This window comes from Aulostomus chinensis, chromosome 13, assembly GCF_037954235.1.
Source record: "Aulostomus chinensis isolate RoL2024-O1b breed Wild chromosome 13, RoL_Achi_v1.0, whole genome shotgun sequence".
NCBI classification, from domain to species: domain Eukaryota; kingdom Metazoa; phylum Chordata; class Actinopteri; order Syngnathiformes; family Aulostomidae; genus Aulostomus; species Aulostomus chinensis.
Window position 1 is genome coordinate 4,424,259 of NC_141332.1, and position 19,098 is coordinate 4,443,356.

Consider the following 19,098-nt stretch of genomic DNA (forward strand, 5'->3'; position numbering starts at 1 on the left):
ATCTTCAAACTGAGCAATCTCATTGGTCAACTCAGCATTAATCAGCATCAAAGACCCAATCAGAGCTCAATAGCTCTATTTCCGAAAGCAGTGAAAAGACTTGTTCCCCCAATTCAAAGGTCGTGGGTTCAAACCCGGCTCTGTAGCATTTCCTGTATATTGGGCTGATTGTCTTGTTTCATCTCTCAGTGATAGAAAATGAATTCCATGAAAGGAGTACATTTGCAAAGGGAATAATTCGTAGCTTTGTGTTCCAAAACAGCAAAAACATTGAGGTTGGAGATCTTCATTGTAACACTATCATATGTCTCGTCACAGAGTGTACATGCTTCAAATTTATAAAGTTACAAAAATCCCCAGAGGGTCAAATGTTCCAAATGTAAACGTGTGTATTATAGCACTTCCGAGAGGCTGGTTGGTTTTATATTTGGCTTTACACCCTGAGGGTCAGTTGTTCACACCAGTAAATATGAAAAGCCTCTGATGCCAGTTTTTAAAAGACAACGGAATTTGGGTTACATGACTGTTTGAAACAAGATAATCAGCCCAATAATCAGGTAGTAATGGGGAGCTGGGTTTGAACCCCTGGCCTTTAGATGAAGGTAACAAATCCTGCTGCTTTAGTCAGAGTACATGTAAATGGTGAATGGTAGGTATTTACACGGTACTCAAAGTGCTTTACAATGTCACCAGGCAAGCCAGGATTGACCCCTTCATTCTACCTCGGCTATCTACACACTGCTACATTTTATTTCCTCAAACTCCTTTCAACCATTTTCACATACGCTACCATTTTTAATCCAAAAATATAAAGAGATATGCAGCATCTAATGAAACACAAAGTACAGATAACATTTAGAAGGAGGAGACAAACAAGCCCAGTTTTGGGGAGGAAATGAAAACACCATCTCTTTGACTCAGTCCAACAATCCACAAGCAGCTGCGTCTCAGTGGAATTTACTTATTCACTGATGTATTTTTTCAGTCAGTTCTAAGTGTTTCACTACAAAATGAAAATGTGTCCTTTCATGACTTTTGCACAATCAACAGCAGGGTTATTAAGGATGACCACTCAGCACTACTTTTGACAGTTTATTTCATACATTCTTAAACTATGGATCACTCAAGGGTGAGGGACCATATTGGAGGTCTAAGGGCTCGTTCGGGATTTGAACTTTGGAGTCAAAGAAACACACCAAAAGGTTAATCTGATCAAGGTTGGCTGAAATGTTTATTCGGGATGATGCAGCAAGTCACTGGTTTGCAGTCATAAACACACTCCAAAGGAAACAATCAACTGACTGAACCCTTGTGAGCTAACAAGGGATTCCTGCAGAGCTCCTCAGGGGGAGTCAATCTTCAGTCTTTTGTGGGGGATTGTTTCAAAGATTTTCAGAGGACAGGTGAATTCAGAACAAAGGACATAATTGCAAGTCTCAGGGCTCATTTGGGATTTGAACCCAGGACCTCTCGCACCCAAAGCCAGAATAACAGTCCTAGACCAACGAGCCACGAAAGAACATGGATAACAGCTGCGACTGGATTATTCGGCTGAAATTTGAACAGGGTTCCATTTTTCAATAACTAATAATGTTGCTGACCTTTTAGGAGGCCAAATTCAGCCCTCTCCCCTCAATTTGTTCTAATGGATGAGGTGAAAGCTTTTTGAAGGACAGTAGGACACCTTCCACCTGATCAAGTATGCCCATACAAAGGAAAGTCATCATGGCTGAAGAGATTCATTTTGCAACATCCAAAATTGCTTCAAGTGTTTTTATTGATTCATTTTTGGTTTATGTTGGCTGAAACTGATTATTGGGGATGATGCAGCAAGTCACGGGTTTACAGTAAAAAAAACACCCTCCATAAGAAACAACCTACTGACCCTACATTTGCGATCTGACAAGGGGTTCCTGCAGAGCTCCTGAGGAGAGTCTATCTTCAGTCTTTTATGAGGGATTGTTTCAAAGACTTTCAGAGGACAGGTGAATTCAGAACAATGGACCTCAGTCTCAGGGCTCGTCCGGGATTTGAACCCGGGACCTCTCGCACCCAAAGCGAGAATCATACCCCTAGACCAACGAGCCACAAAAGAACACGGTAAACAGCTGCGACTGGATTATTCGGCTGAAATTTGAACAGGGTTCCAATTTTCAAGATTAAATAATGTTGCTGACCTTTTAGCAGGCTAAATTCAGCCTTCTCCCCTAAGTTGTCCAACCGTGATCAGATGACAACTTGATTTGTGGACAAAAGTATAGTTTCCACCAGATCAAGTATGGATATAGCAAGCAACATAGTTATGATTAAAGATGTATTTTTTGACCAGCAAAAATGTTTAGAGGGATAGCCTCAGGTAACTTTAATAGTGTGAGCTAGGATTCCATGATGGATGGATTTGCAGTCAAAGAGCAAGAACCTATTCTCTGTACCCTTCTGAGATCTTAAGGATGAGCTCTCACCAGCACTCTGGGTGGACTGCATCAAGCATTGCTAAAGGATAGGTGACTCTAGGACGAAGCACCACATTGTGAGCTGAAGGGCTCGTCAGGGATTTGAACTGAGGACCTCTCGCACCCTAAGCGAGAATCATACCCCTAGACCAACAAGCCACACAAAGAATGCCAGTCGCTGGCTGGAAGTTGAACCAGGTTCTGTTTTTAAATCACACATGGTGCTGTCCTTTGAGGTTGCCAAACTCAGCCCTCCCCCTTCAATTTGTTCTAATGTATGGAATTCCAAACAAAGGACCTGATTGCAAGCCCTGATCTCAGGGCTCGTCCGGGATTTGAACCCGGGACCTCTCGCACCCAAAGCAAGAATCATACCCCTAGACCAACGAGCCACAAAAGAACACGGCAAACAGCTGCGACTGGATTATTCGGCTGAAATTTGAACAGGGTCCCATTTTTCAATAACTAATAATGTTGCTGACCTTTTAGGAGGCTAAATTCAGCCTTCTCTCCTAAGTTGTCCAACTGTGATCAGATGACAACTTGATTTTTGGACAAAAGTATAGTTTCCACCTGATCAAGTATGTGTGGCAGGATAGTGCTACACTCCCCACTGTGAGGGGCAGTGTGGCAGACAATTAGTGAGTGGTCACCTATAAATAGACCTGGTCGGACCCTTCTCCGTCCTTTCCGCTTCCTCTCCCTCCTTTACGGAGCCTACAGCATGTGTAGTGGCGTCTCACTGGTCAGCAGATCGGGTTACAAAACAAAGCGGTGTGGTGTTACCAGGAGCTGGGCTGTCTCCCTTGGGCCAGTGTGTGCGTGGTATGCTTTCTGTGGTCTGGGCTGCGGGCTTCCTCCTCCTGCCTCCTCTGACGCCACGATTCTGCTCTCCGTGCGCGGCCGTCAATTGCCGCTGTGAGCCTCGCTGCTGTTTTGGTTCTTCTTCTTCTCTTCTCCTCTTCTTCATTTTTGATTTTTGCTGATTCGGCTCATAACGGACTCTGATTCGGCTCATAACGGACTCTGCTCCGGCTCATAACGGACTCTGCTCCCAGTAACGGCGGATGATGCAGCAAGTCACGGGTTTACAGTAAAAAAAACACCCTCCATAAGAAAGAACCTACTGACCCTACATTTGCGATCTGACAAGGGGTTCCTGCAGAGCTCCTGAGGAGAGTCAATCTTGAGTAACCTGTGAGGGATTGTTTCACAGATTGTCAAAGGATGGGTGACACGAGAACAACTGACGTGACTGCAAGTCCCAGGGCTCGTCCGGGATTTGAACCCGGGACCTCTCGCACCCAAAGCGAGAATCATACCCCTAGACCAACGAGCCACAAAAGATGAAAGCTAACAGCTGCCACTGCATTACCCGGCTGAAATTTGAACAGGGTTCCATTTTTCAATAACTAATAATGTTGCTGATCTTTTAGGAGGCTAAATTCAGCCTTCTCTCCTAAAGTTGTCCAACTGTGATCAGATGAAAACATGGTTTGTGGACAAAAGGATACCTTCCACCTTCCAAGTATGGATACAGCAAGCAGCATCATCATCATTAAAAATCTTAATTTTGGACCAACAAATTTGCTTTAATTGATTTATGATTTCATGGCACTTTTATGAAGCCTTTGCTATAATTTCACGATACATCGATTTGGAGTCAAAGCAACACAGAACAAGTTTAAATGCTCTAACAGAATTTTAACCCAGGACCTCACGCTAAGCGAGAATTGTGGTGGAAAGTTAAGTCTCATCAGGGCGTCTGACATGAAAGAGTTGGGGCAGGCTCCATTATAACACCATTGTGGGTGCCTGTGAAATCTAACAATACAAGTCAAGCTTAAAATGTCATGTGAGGTCTGTGGTTACACACATAAATGAGAACTGATGCAGAAATGTGGAACATTGTATAAAAAACAAAAAAGCACCAACTGGGATAACAGACAATATTTGGATGTTTCAATGTTAATTCAATACTTCAATACTTGTCCACTGGTGCAGTAAATATGCTGTCTGTTAAAATAAAATATAATTCAACCAGAATTCATCTGTTTGAAGGAAAAAAATATTATACAGAACTCAGTACAAGTCTCTCAAAGACATTTATTCTTAACTGAAGATGAGCATCCTCACACAGGAGGTTTACTGCAGGACTGTCACATTGTGTAGGTCATTCAGGTGTGTCAAATAAATGGTCTCTACAACAGTGGTTTTACAAGTTAACAGGCTCTGTAATATCAGAATGTGTTTCATGAATTATTAATCTTTTGGATATAAAATCCACATGTTGACAGCACTGATATTTATATGAATCTGAGGCACTGAAGCAAAGATGAAATTCACAAATCTGTCAGCAGGCAGGAGCCAACACCAACCTTTTTAGTGTGTGTGTGTGTGTGTGTGTGTGTGTGTGTGTGTGTTTGTGGGGGGGGGGGGGTCACTGCAGCCGTAGAAACACATTATCTCTCTATATGTTAATTTCATAAATATATGGGCTGTAGGGGTTTATTCATGAGGTTGTGACACACTCACCTGTTACCTAGACGTGGAGTCAGTGTTTAATGATGGGTTTTTCTGGGAGTTTGCTGGTGTGTTCTGAGTGAGGAGTGGGATGTTCCTCCTCTGTTGGCTCTAGGGGAAGAGGTTCACCCTGAACCCGTAACCCTTAACCCTTAACCCCCATTCTGCAGACAAACACACGTGATGGAAATCCAGACTAACACAAAGATGAAGAGTTGCAGCACAAGCTCTAACACACACTCCCACATATACACTTTACTTCTTTTACATGGGTAGCATGTGTGTTGACACTATGAAATCAGATGAAGTCACATGGCTGTGGGGGGATTAAGTTGTGTGTGCGTGTGTGTGTGTGTGTGTGTGTGCTCACATGTGTGTGCATGCGTGTGTGAACCTGTATATGTCCATAGATGATTCAGCTGTCACACGTGTGTGTTTGTCTCTCACCTCTGTTTCAATCATTTCTCCTGTCATCTGAGGTTCCCTCCTCATCTACTTGTCATCCTTCCTTCGCTCCTCTCGTCTCCACTAGTTGTCCCGTAAGCTCACATGTGTTGGAAAAGAAGATCCGAGCAGTGTTTTAGCAAAATTCCATCCTATCAGGGTGCTTCAGTGGTGTAAATGGTTTCTATCTACTGGAGCAGAGGACCTCAGGAGGCTCCTTTTGAGGTTTCCAGAAATATTATACAGCAGCAGCTTTGAAAAGTACAAAAGGGTCAGACCAACAGGTTTGATCAATGTCTTAGTGTGTGGTCAGTTCAGCAGGTCTCATCAGCTTCGTCCAGCTCTCATGGTCTCGTGCATGGTTCTTGTGTCATCACTTTAGCTGCATTTTGTTTTGGATTGCTGTGCGTCTTGATCTGGGCCTGGTTGTGGCCTCCTGCTCAACATGCCACTTAAGCAGCTAATAACTCACCTACATCCTCACAACGTCCAGTGGGTTCAAAAAAACCCTCACAAAGATACATGTAGAAGAACATGTTTAACCACTATTTAATATATAATTAATACCTTTTTTTTTAGTCCCCATCATAACAATCTAGCAAGAAATGTTGAGATATTTAAGCTAAGGACGCTGCTGAGAGTAGTGCACAAAAGGAACAGGAAAAGACATAATTGAACTGTCGCCAAACTTGGGTTCGCCCAATCACAAACAAGAATGCTGTCCCTACCTTTTCCGTAATCTGAAATGTCGTTTTGTTTTGTGAAAGGTTTTTGTGTTTTGTGAAATGTTATTTTGTTTTGTCAAATGTCGTTGTGTTTTGTCAAATGTCGTTGATTGTGTCAAATGTCGTTGTGTTGTGTCAAATATTTTGTGTTTTGGGAAACTTTGTTGTGTTTTGCCCCTCAGGTCCACCATAGGTGCTGGATGGAGTAAAATAACTAAGAAACAAAATAACTGAATCAAAAGAAGCAAAGACATGGCGCAGTCAGGATTTGGAGCAAAAAGTGAGCCCTGGGAGAGCTGACAGCCAGGTCTTAAACAGGCCATCCACTGGGAGACTGGCCAGGTGCTCCCAGTTAGCTTAACTAGGCTCCGCCCATTAGCCAGGTAACTGAAAAAAAAAAAAAAAAACAGCAAAGGAAAAACACAAAACAGGCCCTGCTCGGCAGAATACTGTGACAAATGACAAACATCATTCCTTTTTAAAAATATATTTATTTCTCTGATTTTTTTCCTCCTAATTAATCCTTCTAACTGTCCTGGTCTTCGGTCATCTTTCCTTTGTTTCCTCTGTTTCACTAGAAGTCCTGATGTCTAAGTAACAGACCTCATACAGTCATTCCTGTCTGTTGATCATGATTTTAACAGTTTTCAGAAGAAACCTCATTTATTGATGTTTATGTACAGTGGGTATATGAGAGTTGTTAACATTGCTACTGACAAGAATGTTTTGTACTGGTACTGACTATCCTCATACCTGATAACCTGATAATTGTCTGTTTATAATGGAAGAGGAACAAAATGATGACTAGAACTTGTGTATGTTAAAGGACTTAATCACAAAAATGAAATGTCATAATTTGTGTGTGGAGTATGACACAAAATAGAGCCTATCCATCCATTTTCTATACCGCTTATCTGTTAAGGGTCAAGGGGTGAGGCGTTGGAGCCTATCCCAGCTGACATTGGATGAGAGGTGGGGTTCACCCTGGACAGGTCGCCAGTCTGTCGCAGGGCCATCAGAGGCAATTAGGGGCTCAGTATCTTGTTCAAGGATACTTGGACATGGTCACCTGTGGAAGTGAGGATCGAACCAGCGACCCTTCAGTTGCTAGACAGCCACTCTACCTCTGAGCCATGCCACCCCCCAAAATAGAGCCCAGGACCAACTCTGGAACAATAAACCCACTCGGACCACAGATCAGTTTCTGTCACACATCAAATATGCCACTTTCAAACCAGTTCTCTGATGATGAGCCTTTCCTGAGGTGATTTGGTGAAAAGGAACATAAAATAAAAAGAGCTCTGTCTGGATCTGTGAAGAAATGATGAAATCATGATGAAATGAGGCAGGAAGGCAAATGGATGAGATTAAACCACCAGACGCCGGTAACAGGTTTTGCCTGCTGACAGACTCAGAGGAGAAGCAGTGGGTTTCTTATTACAGCAGCACCTTTGTTGCTTCTCTTTCAACTTGATCTCAAAATCGTTTAAGTGACTCGTTATTGTTGCAGCTGATTTTGTTCTGTTGGTCCCTTTCTCCTCTTTGTCTTGAATCATTTGGATCGGTTGGAGGAACTCATGAGCTAATCAAATGGTTTTAAGGCTACAGTCTCCAGATGACTCTTTTTTTGACAATACAGCAATGGAGTATCTGGACAAGCAAAACAAGGTGATATTGTCGTAACACCAGTTCTGAGCGATATTCTTCTGTGTTCAATGCAGGTCCAGCTGACTAGATCCAAGCAGGAAAAGATACATCTGTAACCACTATGAAATACAACAATACTTGAGATACATCGGTAACACGGCTCGTCAAAATACATCTGTGCTGTTGCTCCTGCCTATGAACCACTTCTGCTGAAGGCCAAAGTTAAACCTCTTACTCTGAAGGACTTGTAGTTTTTGTAATGAATTTTTTAGATGAATTGCATTTATTCAATTTTCCAAATTAATCTTGAAATATATATCAACTGCATTAGCTTAATTAAAAAAAAAAACCTTTAATGTGGTAGTCAAAGTATATAGAACAGCACATGCATGATAAGCAATTGAACCTTAGCAACCGTGTGGTGGTTGATGTGAGATACCACTGTTGGACCTGTAGAGGGTACTTCATTCCCAGGTGCAGGTGAGCAGGTTGTCATCACATAGGTGAGCAGGTTGTCATCGCATAGATGCAAGTGAGCCGGTCGTCAATACACAGGTGAGCAGGTCTTCATCATATAGGTGAGCAGGTCTTCATCACACAGGTGAGCAGGTTGTCATCGCATAGATGCAAGTGAGCAGGTCGTCATCACACAGATGAGCAGGTCTTCATCACACAGGTGAGCAGGTCTTCATCACACAGGTGAGCAGGTTGTCATCGCATAGATGCAAGTGAGCAGGTCGTCATCACATGGATGCAAGTGAGCACGTCGTCATCACATGGATAAAAGTGAGCAGGTCGTCATCGCATGGATGTAAGTGAGCAGGTCGTCATCGCATGGATGCCAGTGAGCAGGTCGTCATTACACAGGTGAGCAGGTCGTCATCACATGGATGCAAGTGAGCAGGTCATCATCACATGGATGCAAGTGAGCAGGTCGTCATCACGTTGATGCAAGTGAGCAGGTCGTCATCACACGGATGCAAGTGAGCAGGTCATCACACAGGTGAGCAGGTCTTCATCACAGAGGTGAGCAGGTTGACATCGCATAGATGCAAGTGAGCAGGTCGTCATCACATGGATAAAAGTGAGCAGGTCGTCATCGCATGGATGTAAGTGAGCAGGTCGTCATCACATAGATGTAAGTGAGCAGGTCGTCATCACATGGATAAAAGTGAGCACATCGTCATCACATGGATAAAAGTGAGCAGGTCGTCATCGCATGGATGTAAGTGAGCAGGTCGTCATCACATAGATGTAAGTGAGCAGGTCGTCATCACATGGATAAAAGTGAGCACATCGTCATCACATGGATAAAAGTGAGCAGGTCGTCATCACATGGATGTAAGTGAGCAGTTCGTCATTGCATGAATGCAAGTGAGCAGGTCATCATCGCATAGGTGCAAGTGAGCAGGTCGTCATCGCATGGATGTAAGTGAGCAGTTCGTCATCGTATAGATGTAAGTGAGCAGGTCGTCCTCACACGGATGCAAGTGAGAAGGTCGTCATCACATGGATGCAGGTGAGCAGGTCGTCATCACACAGGTGCAGATGAGCAGGTCGTCATCACATGGATGTAAGTGAGCAGGTCGTCATCACATGGATGCAGGTGAGCAGGTCGTCATCACATGGATGCAGGTGAGCAGGTCGTCATCACATGGATGCAGGTGAGCAGGTCGTCATCACACAGGTGCAGATGAGCAGGTCGTCATCACATGGATGTAAGTGAGCAGGTCGTCATCGTATAGATGCAAGTGAGCAGGTCGTCCTCACATGGATGCAAGTGAGCAGGTCGTCATCACACAGGTGCAGATGAGCAGGTCGTCATCACATGGATGTAAGTGAGCAGTTCGTCATCGTATAGATGCAAGTGAGCAGGTCGTCCTCACATGGATGCAAGTGAGCAGGTCGTCATCACATGGATGCAGGTGAGCAGGTCGTCATCACACAGGTGCAGATGAGCAGGTCGTCATCACATGGATGTAAGTGAGCAGGTCGTCATCACATGGATGCAGGTGAGCAGGTCGTCATCACATGGATGCAGGTGAGCAGGTCGTCATCACATGGATGTAAGTGAGCAGGTCGTCATCACATGGATGTAAGCGAGCAGGTCGTCATCACATGGATGTAAGCGAGCAGGTCGTCATCACACAGGTGCAGATGAGCAGGTAGTTGTCACACTTCCTCTTTGAGGCAGATTCAAGTTTTTGGAGTTGATCAAGCAGACATGCATAATGAACATCATTTATTTGTTAAAATTAGGGAGACAAGGATGGCAGCCACGCACAAGCGAGCGCGTGCACACACACACACACACACACACACACACACACACACACACACACACACACACACACACAATAAAACATTTGTTCTCTCCTGCCCTGAAAGGCAGCGGAGGAAACAGCTTGGTGAAAAAAGCTTTTCACACTGTTTTAGGATCAAATTCACTGAACACAGCTGGAGACTGAACATTTTAGCTTGACACGTTATGACATGGGAGTGTGTATACTCACACGCACATGCGTGAGCACACACACACACACACACACACACACACACACACACACACTCAAGCCACATGTATAATCTTGGTGTGCAGGTTGAGACTGTATTTTCTATACAGCAAAATCATTTCTATTAGTGTTCAAACTTTTTAAAAGAAACTCTGCACACCAGAGGGTTAGTGTCAGGTGCGTCAGAGAGAAAAATAACTTTAAAAGTAGAAGAAAGCTTCCGCACATTGTCTCGCTGAATAAGTAATAAACCTAAGAGCAATAGAACAAGGCTGAGCAGGAGCTTATTTCTACTTTATTAGTACTCAGACAAAACTTGAAATAGGTGTAACAATCTTGTTTGATTTGATTTCAGCTCTAATTAGTTGGAGGTTTTTTTTTTTTTTTGACGTGCCCTTTGGGAGTTATATTGGTTTCCATGGGCCTCTGTATTTTTAGGCTATGCTGTGCCGTTAGAAAGTTGAAAAGTTTTTACTTTGGTTTAATGCAGTACTTGTTAGTGTCTAATCCGCCCTGCTGTCACAGAAGTAAACAGTCTTTTGATACGCCCACTCTCACTTGAGCAGCTCTTGAACCAGACAACTATACTCTCTATTTACCCACAAAAGCTTACATGTAGCTTACAGGTAGTTTTCTCCCTCTGTGGTTCAGCATTTGTTTCATCCAAAGGCCAGAGTGTGTCCTCTACCTGTCATCACTGTTATCATCACCTGGTATCGTAGCAACCAAACCAACTCAGCTGAGAAAACACTGTGGTGAAGTTAAAAGCCTCAAATCACACACACAAAAAAGAAATGTTTGTGATTTTTTTAATCAGCTGTCCTCTCTCTCCCCACTCCAGTCCTACATAGTTTTCTCGTCATGTCAATGTGAGTGAGCGGAGTTTAAATTTTCACCGGACTCACGCTCATGAGGAAAAGCAAATGTTTGACACTGTTCTCATGGATAATGTTTTAAATATTACAATAAAATACTTGATGAACACATACTAATTGTCTTCTGATGCAATGTGAAATTAACCACATATTGTTTTTTTTTTCACAAAAGACAGCTCAGTAACAACGATTATGATATTAGAGACTGGAGGGGAGTCTGGGAGGGAACGTACCCTTTAATGACACGCATATTCTGTATGACAGAAGTGGCGTGCAGGTCTCCCTCTCTGCCGTCTCCTGTGTTTCATAACCCTCTGCTGTTGCGCTTCACACGTTGAGCTGTGAGCTGCAGTGGATGCACATAAACACGCCTGCACACTTGAGTCGGTAATTTTGGTGGCGTCTCTGCTGGCTCAGCTCTCGTCAGATTCCAGGGGTGGGACGACCTCTGACAGAGCGCCAGCCAACGCCATCACAGCACAGGTCACTCACACACACACACACACACACACACACACACACACACACACAAAGTGCTTTCCTTGTGACTGTAGTGTAACACTAACTTGTTACTGAACAAGTGAAGTCATGTGTTACAGTACTTTTCCCACAACAACAATGAAAAGACCTTTGTATTCCTCACACATGTTGATTCCATTGTCCAGAGGACATGAAGCAGTAGTGCCGCTCAATCCTCGACCCTCAGTTAGCTGTGAGTCAGTGTGAGGGCCCTCTGGCTGTGTCTGACCACTCAGCCTCTGGGAGCAAGGTGCATTGATCAGAGCCTGTGTAGCAACTCTGGCCATGAAAGATTACAGCTTTTTATGACCTTGCATTTCAGCCAATGTGTTTCAACTCTTTTGCACTCAACACACGCTGTTTACGGATGCAACTAAGGCACGCTCAAATGTGATTGGTCAAAGATGCTCCGAAAAACAAAAATCAGAAGTTTCCTTGTCCCAACATTCTCTCCCTTGTCTACAGATTCTGTTTTTATATCTAAAATCTGTTCTCAATAGAGATTACTTAGGAGAGGGAAGAGTGGTCATACTGCTCCTCTGTACCATTCACAAAGCACAAAGTGCAGCATTGTCTTCCCAGCAACAAAGGGACAACAAAATTGTGATTAGAAGCAATGAGGAGCATAGAGGTAATCCCTCACACCCTGACACAAACTGAACAGTCAGGAATGTATTTCCTAGTAGAACTTTTGGTTTGATTTTATCTGTCAAATTATGGATTGGTAAAGTGAAATGAGAATGAATTACTTCTCTGAATATTTTCTTTGAGAATAATTGGTTCCCATCTGGCTCATAGCCTACAGCAGATCAAATGTCCTCCATACAGGTCCTCATGAGCCGTTATCAAGGATACAACAATCAAATCTATAAGAGGAAACTTACAGCGACCTTACAAAGAGACAGAAACTCATCTCCAGCACCATGTAACCAGCTACAAGCTCCTTGTAGCTCCGAGTGTCCGAATGAAATGGCTGGCTGACAGACAGATGAGAGGAAGAGGAGTAACGGGAGCCCCTGTGTGTCCGAAAGTGTTTTTTTTTTCTTTTGCAAATGAGCTCCTTATGCAGAGCTCCCTGGCCTCGTCCTCTCCCTCCTTCCTGCCTCTAGTTGTGCCGTCAGTTCTGCCGTCTGTCATTGTTTACAAACTGGCCCAACTACTGCATTAAACTGTGCATTAAACTGCATCAGACTTGGTAAATATTTCACTCAGCTGAATTACTCCACTGTTATCTCACTTCTGTTCCTTCATTACAAATAACAGCACTGAGACAGGTTCTACTGCACTGGGACTTGAACAACGGCTCCTCCTGCATATTAAATGTGTTTCTGAGTCTACACAAATCCACATTTGACCCATCTGAATTAGCAATGAAGACAAGCTCCGAGGTGGCGGCATGGCTCAGAGATGGCGTGGCTGTCTAGAAACTGAAGGGACACTGGTTCAATCCTCACTTCCCCTGGTGAGCGTCGAAGTTTCCATGAGCAAGATACTGAACCCCTAATTGCTCCTGATGACCCTGCGATGGACTGGCGACCCATCCAGGGTGAACCCACCTCTCACCCAATGTCAGCTCGGATAGGCTCGCCCCCCTGTGACCCTTAACAGATAAGCGGTAGAAAATGGATGGATGGATGGATGGATGGATGGGACAAACAGCGGACAATGTGAGACATTACTGGGCGTTCAAGGTTTTGTCTCAGGACGTAAAAGATGCTTCATCCCTCAGCGAGACACAGCTGCTGCAACAGAGTAGAACCTCAGAGACATTTTTTATATGCATGTGTGTGTGTGTGTGCATGTGTGTGTGTGTGTGTGTGTGTGCATGTGCATGTGTGTGTTTGGGGGAGTATATCTGTCACTGTTGCCCTTTCTACATTGCATTACTATATATTCATCTCTCCAGAGTGTTGGAGATACATCAGCCTTCGTAGGTCTCATCCATCCACATTTGAGGTTGTGAGAGTGTGTGTGTTTCAGTGTGTGTGTCAGTGTGTATCCATTCCCCCTAGAATGTGATTAATGGTAAGTGATGCCAGAGGCATTATCCTGATCATGACAGAGCAACACGACACCTCCATCCTCCAAATGAGCTCTCCAACTGGTGCGTGTTTTTCTGTGTTTCGGTGTGTGTGTTTCTATGCGAGTGTGTGTGTGTGTGTATGAGAGACAGAGAGACAGAAAGAGAGAGAGAGAGAAAAAAGAGAGAGAGAGAGAGAGAGAGAGAGAGAGAGAGAGGAACAGAAGTTTGTAATAAATGTTAAAGAGGGGCAGAGACCAAAGAGGTGACGCGAGGGACACAGCAGGACATTTTGTGACACTGAATATATTTTGCGAGGGAGCGGTCACGCACTGACTGGCTCCTTATGAATTAAAAAACAATATTTTATGCATTAACTAACGGCAGGCATACTTGTAAGCTCAGAGAGGTTCATCTTCTATCTCCATTTTGATTGAACTAATGGTGTGTAAAAGTGAACAAAGGCGAGTAAAAAAGAGAAAAGATGGAACAACTGCTGAAAGCTGATGTCCCCGACCAGGATGGAAGAGCCTGGCACTCACGTCAGCATCTACACCAATCAGCCATAACACCAGGGCCGCTGAATAACATTGATTACCTCATTACAGTTGCACCTGGCAGTGTGGTGGGTGATGAGGCAGCTAGTGGACATGTTGTCCTTGAAGTTGATGCGTTGAAGCAGGAAAAATGATGTGAGCAACTTCTAGAAGGGCTAGATCGTGATGTCATGGGGACTGGGTCAGAGCATCTCCACAACTCCAGCCCTTCTTTGTCGTGTTCCTGGTCGGTACCTGCCAAAGGTGGTCCAAGGAAGGTCTGCCAGCAACAGGGTCGGGGGCACTGAAGGCTCACTGGGCTCATGTCTCTGATCCAACACTACCACTACTGCAGCACAAATAGCTGAAAAGGAGAATGCTGGTTCTGTGTCAGGACACACAGGTGCTGGGCCGGGCAGCTGCAGACCGGTCAGAGCACCTCTGCTGACCCATCCACCTTTGAAAGGATCTACGATGTGCAGAACCAGACCCAGGACCAGTGGAGGAAGGTGGCCTGGTGGGTTGACTCATATCTTTAAGGTCAAGGTGTTGACCTGGCCTCCAAAGTCCCCAACCTCAATCCTATCCAGCATCTGTGACTTCCTTGACAAACCAGCCTGATCAATTAAGGCCACACCCACCTCACCAGGTACTACAGCACACTTTCGAGGTGCTGTGGAGTCCATACCTTTGTGGTTCAACGGTGTTATGGCACTAATAAAGAATCAATGTTCACGGTACGTCGAGGAATCAAAGTTCAGGACAAACATCAACATGGCAGCAGGTGCTGAGAGCGAAGAATGTGAGTCTTGTCAGTCGTCTGATTAATTAGTGCAGCTGCAACAACAAGACATTCGTCATCTCTCCTGGTCCAGCAGAGGTGTGATATTGAGTATGTTCATGGGTATGACAGCCCCGCGGGAAACAAGAGATTGACGGACAAAAAAGGAGAGAAAGATTTGTTGAGTCATGAATGAGGAAACAGCGGGGAAGAGTGAGACGAAGTGACTGTCTTGCTGTGACAAGAAGCTCTTTTTCAGGTATCAGACAGTAATTATGGAGCAGCATCAGGTAATTAGGGAAGCCTGTGGCAGAGGAGCGATGCACTGCTGTCCCCCCGATGAGATTTATACTGACGACCTGCCTCTGTGGTTCAAACACCTGCTCTGAAGAAGCAGGGAGGATATTCTGTGAGATGATGCACATTTAGTAGCCAGGACTTTGTGACTGATGTCAGGAGGAAGCGGCTTTTTTCAGAAGTGTGGCCATGTATTCCAAAGGAATGACGGTTAATCAACGTCCTTCTCCTGGCACCACACAACGCCACCTTGAGCGAACCATTCAACCACTCAAACAGAAGCTGCACAAACACAATCACTGTGCAAAACTGAAATGTTCATATTTTAAAGTCCTTTAACAATCCCAAACATCTGACATTCACAACTATCTCAGAAATATACCCTAACTAAAAAAAAAATCACTTCTTCGCAGTTCAAATATATCGTGGTTGATTACAACTTAAATTCTTTGAAGAAATGTAACTCTGTTAAGTTTATAAACCACAAACCAAAATACATTATGTCCACATTATTATTTTTTTTTCAACTGTGTTGAAACACTAGTGGTGGTTTCAATGCATTTTGTGGTTTTACAGTAGAAAAGATTTGACTTTTGCTTGAGGTGGTGCTGCCCCATTCAAAAAAGACTGAGAGTTACAGGCAATGGAAACTGGAATCAGCTCTGATGACTCAGCAGCTCCCCCCCCCCCCCCCCCCCCCGCCGGCCTCTACATGGACATTCCCAAACTTTGTCTTTGTCTCCAAAGCAGAAGCATGTCTGATACTGGCTGGGATTTAGGAACCATCAGACTGTGACTCGTTGAAAGCAAGTCGCCTTTACCTCTCTGCATGTTTCTCTGCTTCTTCTACTCTCTTCTAGCATGTATAACGTTGCCTCTCCCGCCATCTTCTGGCTGCAGTATGTAGCCCGTTTTACCTGACAGTTTAATGGGAACACTTTACTGAAACCTTCAGAGATTATTGCCAGCATCTTATCTTCTTCATCCACATTTGTTCTTTCTCTTCAAGTAGGACTAAATCTGAGATGCAGGTTGAAAAGTAGAATTTCCAATTAATCAGTGATTGATTGTTGCATTGCAACCCGACTTCAGCTCATCAAACACCTTAATGGCAACATAATGGAGCAAAGAGTTTCTCATTGAAATTAAATCAACTACACCCTGGACTGATGCAGTAAATCTGGGCCGCACAATCTCTGCCGCTTCGTCTTCTTCTCTCGTCTTCTCCTACACCTGTTGTACCCTGTAATGAGATCATTAATATAAATGAAGTGAACAAAACATATACAATTAACAGGTGTAAGTTTTATGGATCCTGCAATTTTAAGGATACTGATTTATTAAATGATGATCAATTCTGTACACTAACTATAGCTTGTTTTTGATTTTATAGGTATTTCTGTCAGGGCTGAACATGGTCCGTTTCTGTCTCCACAAAGCAAAGAGGACGTGGGCGGGGTCTTCCCCTGTTTTTTTCGTTGAACTAAACAAAGCTTCAAGTAACAGTCTCGAGAGATAACTAAGTGTTTGTGGTGAAGAAATGATAGAAACTCGAGTTCACCGTGAGTCCCTGTGATCGACATGGCTATATGAACGGCAACAGGTCAGCGGTGGCGAAGAGTGCCGTGCACATCGTGTTTGGCAACGTTTGTCCAACATCAACAATTTGATCAACGGGTCATGTGACACTTACAGGGTGAAGTTAATTTGTAATTTAGATTAGAACCTGCTTTTCTAGCTTTTATGTTTTATGTGTGTGTGTGTGTGACTGAGAGAAAGAGAGAGAGAGAGAGAGAGAGAGAGAGAGAGAGAGAGAGAGAGAGAGAGAGACACTCCAGCAGGCAGCAGGTAAAACGTGTGGAGAATTGTTGGGTGTAGATTCTTTGAAGGAGGGAGGTACTGGACCTGCTCTACTTGTAAAGTGTCCTGAGATTTTCTTGTGATTTGGTTCTATACAAATTCAACTGAATTGAACTGAATCTGAGGCCTGCCGTCCTCGTAGGGACAGCTACGAAGACACCGAACTGGAGGACCCCAGCTTGAGGAAGACACACAAAGAGATTTTTTTATTTTAATATGTACATGTAATCTAGGCTGCGGGAGCCACTTGGGGATGGAACTTCATTCAGCAACATGAAAGATAATTGTGATTGTGGGTGAATTAATATACAATATCAGTGACCTTGTGTCACAGGATTATTATAACGCAAGTCACTGCTTTCCATAATGAGTGTCGCCCCACATTAGCAACCTGGTGAAATTAATTACTGCTCGGCTCGGGGCATCGGCAGTGACGTCATTCCCCCTGCTCTCCTCTCCATGTTGTTACTGGCTATCAGGTTGGAGCAGCGATGTCACTGGGGGGAGACATCTGCTGCCGTTGTTGTCGTGGAGATGACAACCATATTTGAGTGACGATGATCTCTGTTGTTGTACGGTGTGTTCATGTCAACATTTTAAAGATGGAGCTGAATTCTGTTGTACAAACACACACTACTCTGTTCATGGGAGGTTGTGGCTCATTCTGAGCCCCGGGTGAAATGACGCCAGGCCCCACCCCCCCACCAGGCCACCACATAAACATCTATGCTATTGTGTAACATGGTGATTTACCCTCCATTTTTATTGTTTTTCCACAACAGACACAGAGTTTGCAGACAACTGGTCCACTGCAAGGGGTATTCCACTCACCCATTATTCAACCACCCCTCCCCCACTCGTTAGCTCACACAGCTACAGGTTAGCACAGAAATCCGTCTGGGCTGGAAGGAGCAATGAAAGAAAACCTCAATAATCAAGCATGGCTGTTATACTGCTCCAATCAGGTAGCTGCAGTGACCAAAACAGATTTTTTTTCTCAAATTTAAATGTTAAAATGTAGAACAACGAGCAGTGGTGGCAGTTTTTTATTTATTTATTTTCTTAAATAGGCAAAACACATTTCAGCAAAGTCAATAAACCCCAGTTCAGTCATAAAAACCATACCAAACCATCAATCCAGTATCAGGTCAAATGTACACCAACTGTTTCAATCACCCAAGATATAAAGGATTCCCTCTTTTTCTATCCAAGCTGAACACTCATGTTTGAAACCTGATGATGTCATCATCAATGACATCATTATTTGAGAGCTCCACCACAGGGTTGATGCTGATACCAGCAGGTCCACTGAGGTGCTCCAGTCATCATGGTCATCTAGCCCAAGCAGCAGGAGGGCCCCTGGGCCCCTGACACATGTTGCTTTCACACATTCAGTTGAACTGAACACAAATAACCACCACCTGAAACACGTGCACCTACTGGAGCAGGTGCACCAGGTTATATTAGGCTGCAGGAATTAAATAAGTGTCACTTGAAGAGCAGCATGAAGCATCACTACAGTAACAACATCAGTCGTATTAAACCATAGAGCAACGATATGTGGGCAGAGCCGGAGGCTGACACAGGACAAGCAACTGATAATGGGTTGGACGTGCTCATAGCGTGTGTGTGTGTGTGTGTGTGTGTGTGTGTGTGTGTGTGTGTGTGTGTGTGCGCGTGTGTAAGGACTCTGTCACAGTTGAGCCTGCGGTTCCCCCCTCCGTCTGGTCTGTGTAACCAGAGCAGCAGCCCCACCTGCTCCTCTGACCCACCTGCAGCTCATCTCTCATCCAGACTCCTGGTGGCTCATCCAGCCTCCAGCACACTGTCAGCTACAACAGTGTGGTGCTCACGGCTCTTGGCTCTTTGGTTCCTCCAGAGGAGTTTACTAAGGTTGTTCAGTGG

The 19,098-nt window shown here is 44.3% G+C and overlaps 3 non-coding genes across 3 annotated transcripts; all 3 read right to left on the reverse strand.

The window, feature by feature from the left end:
- Positions 1–2,015: 2,015 nt before the first annotated feature.
- Positions 2,016–2,087, reverse strand: trnap-ugg (transfer RNA proline (anticodon UGG)). Its single transcript has one exon. It is a non-coding gene; the product is annotated as a tRNA-Pro (tRNA).
- Positions 2,088–2,773: 686 nt separating this feature from the next.
- On the reverse strand, positions 2,774–2,845 carry trnap-ugg (transfer RNA proline (anticodon UGG)). The gene has a single exon. It is a non-coding gene; the product is annotated as a tRNA-Pro (tRNA).
- Positions 2,846–3,720: 875 nt separating this feature from the next.
- On the reverse strand, positions 3,721–3,792 carry trnap-ugg (transfer RNA proline (anticodon UGG)). The gene has a single exon. It is a non-coding gene; the product is annotated as a tRNA-Pro (tRNA).
- Positions 3,793–19,098: the final 15,306 nt, after the last annotated feature.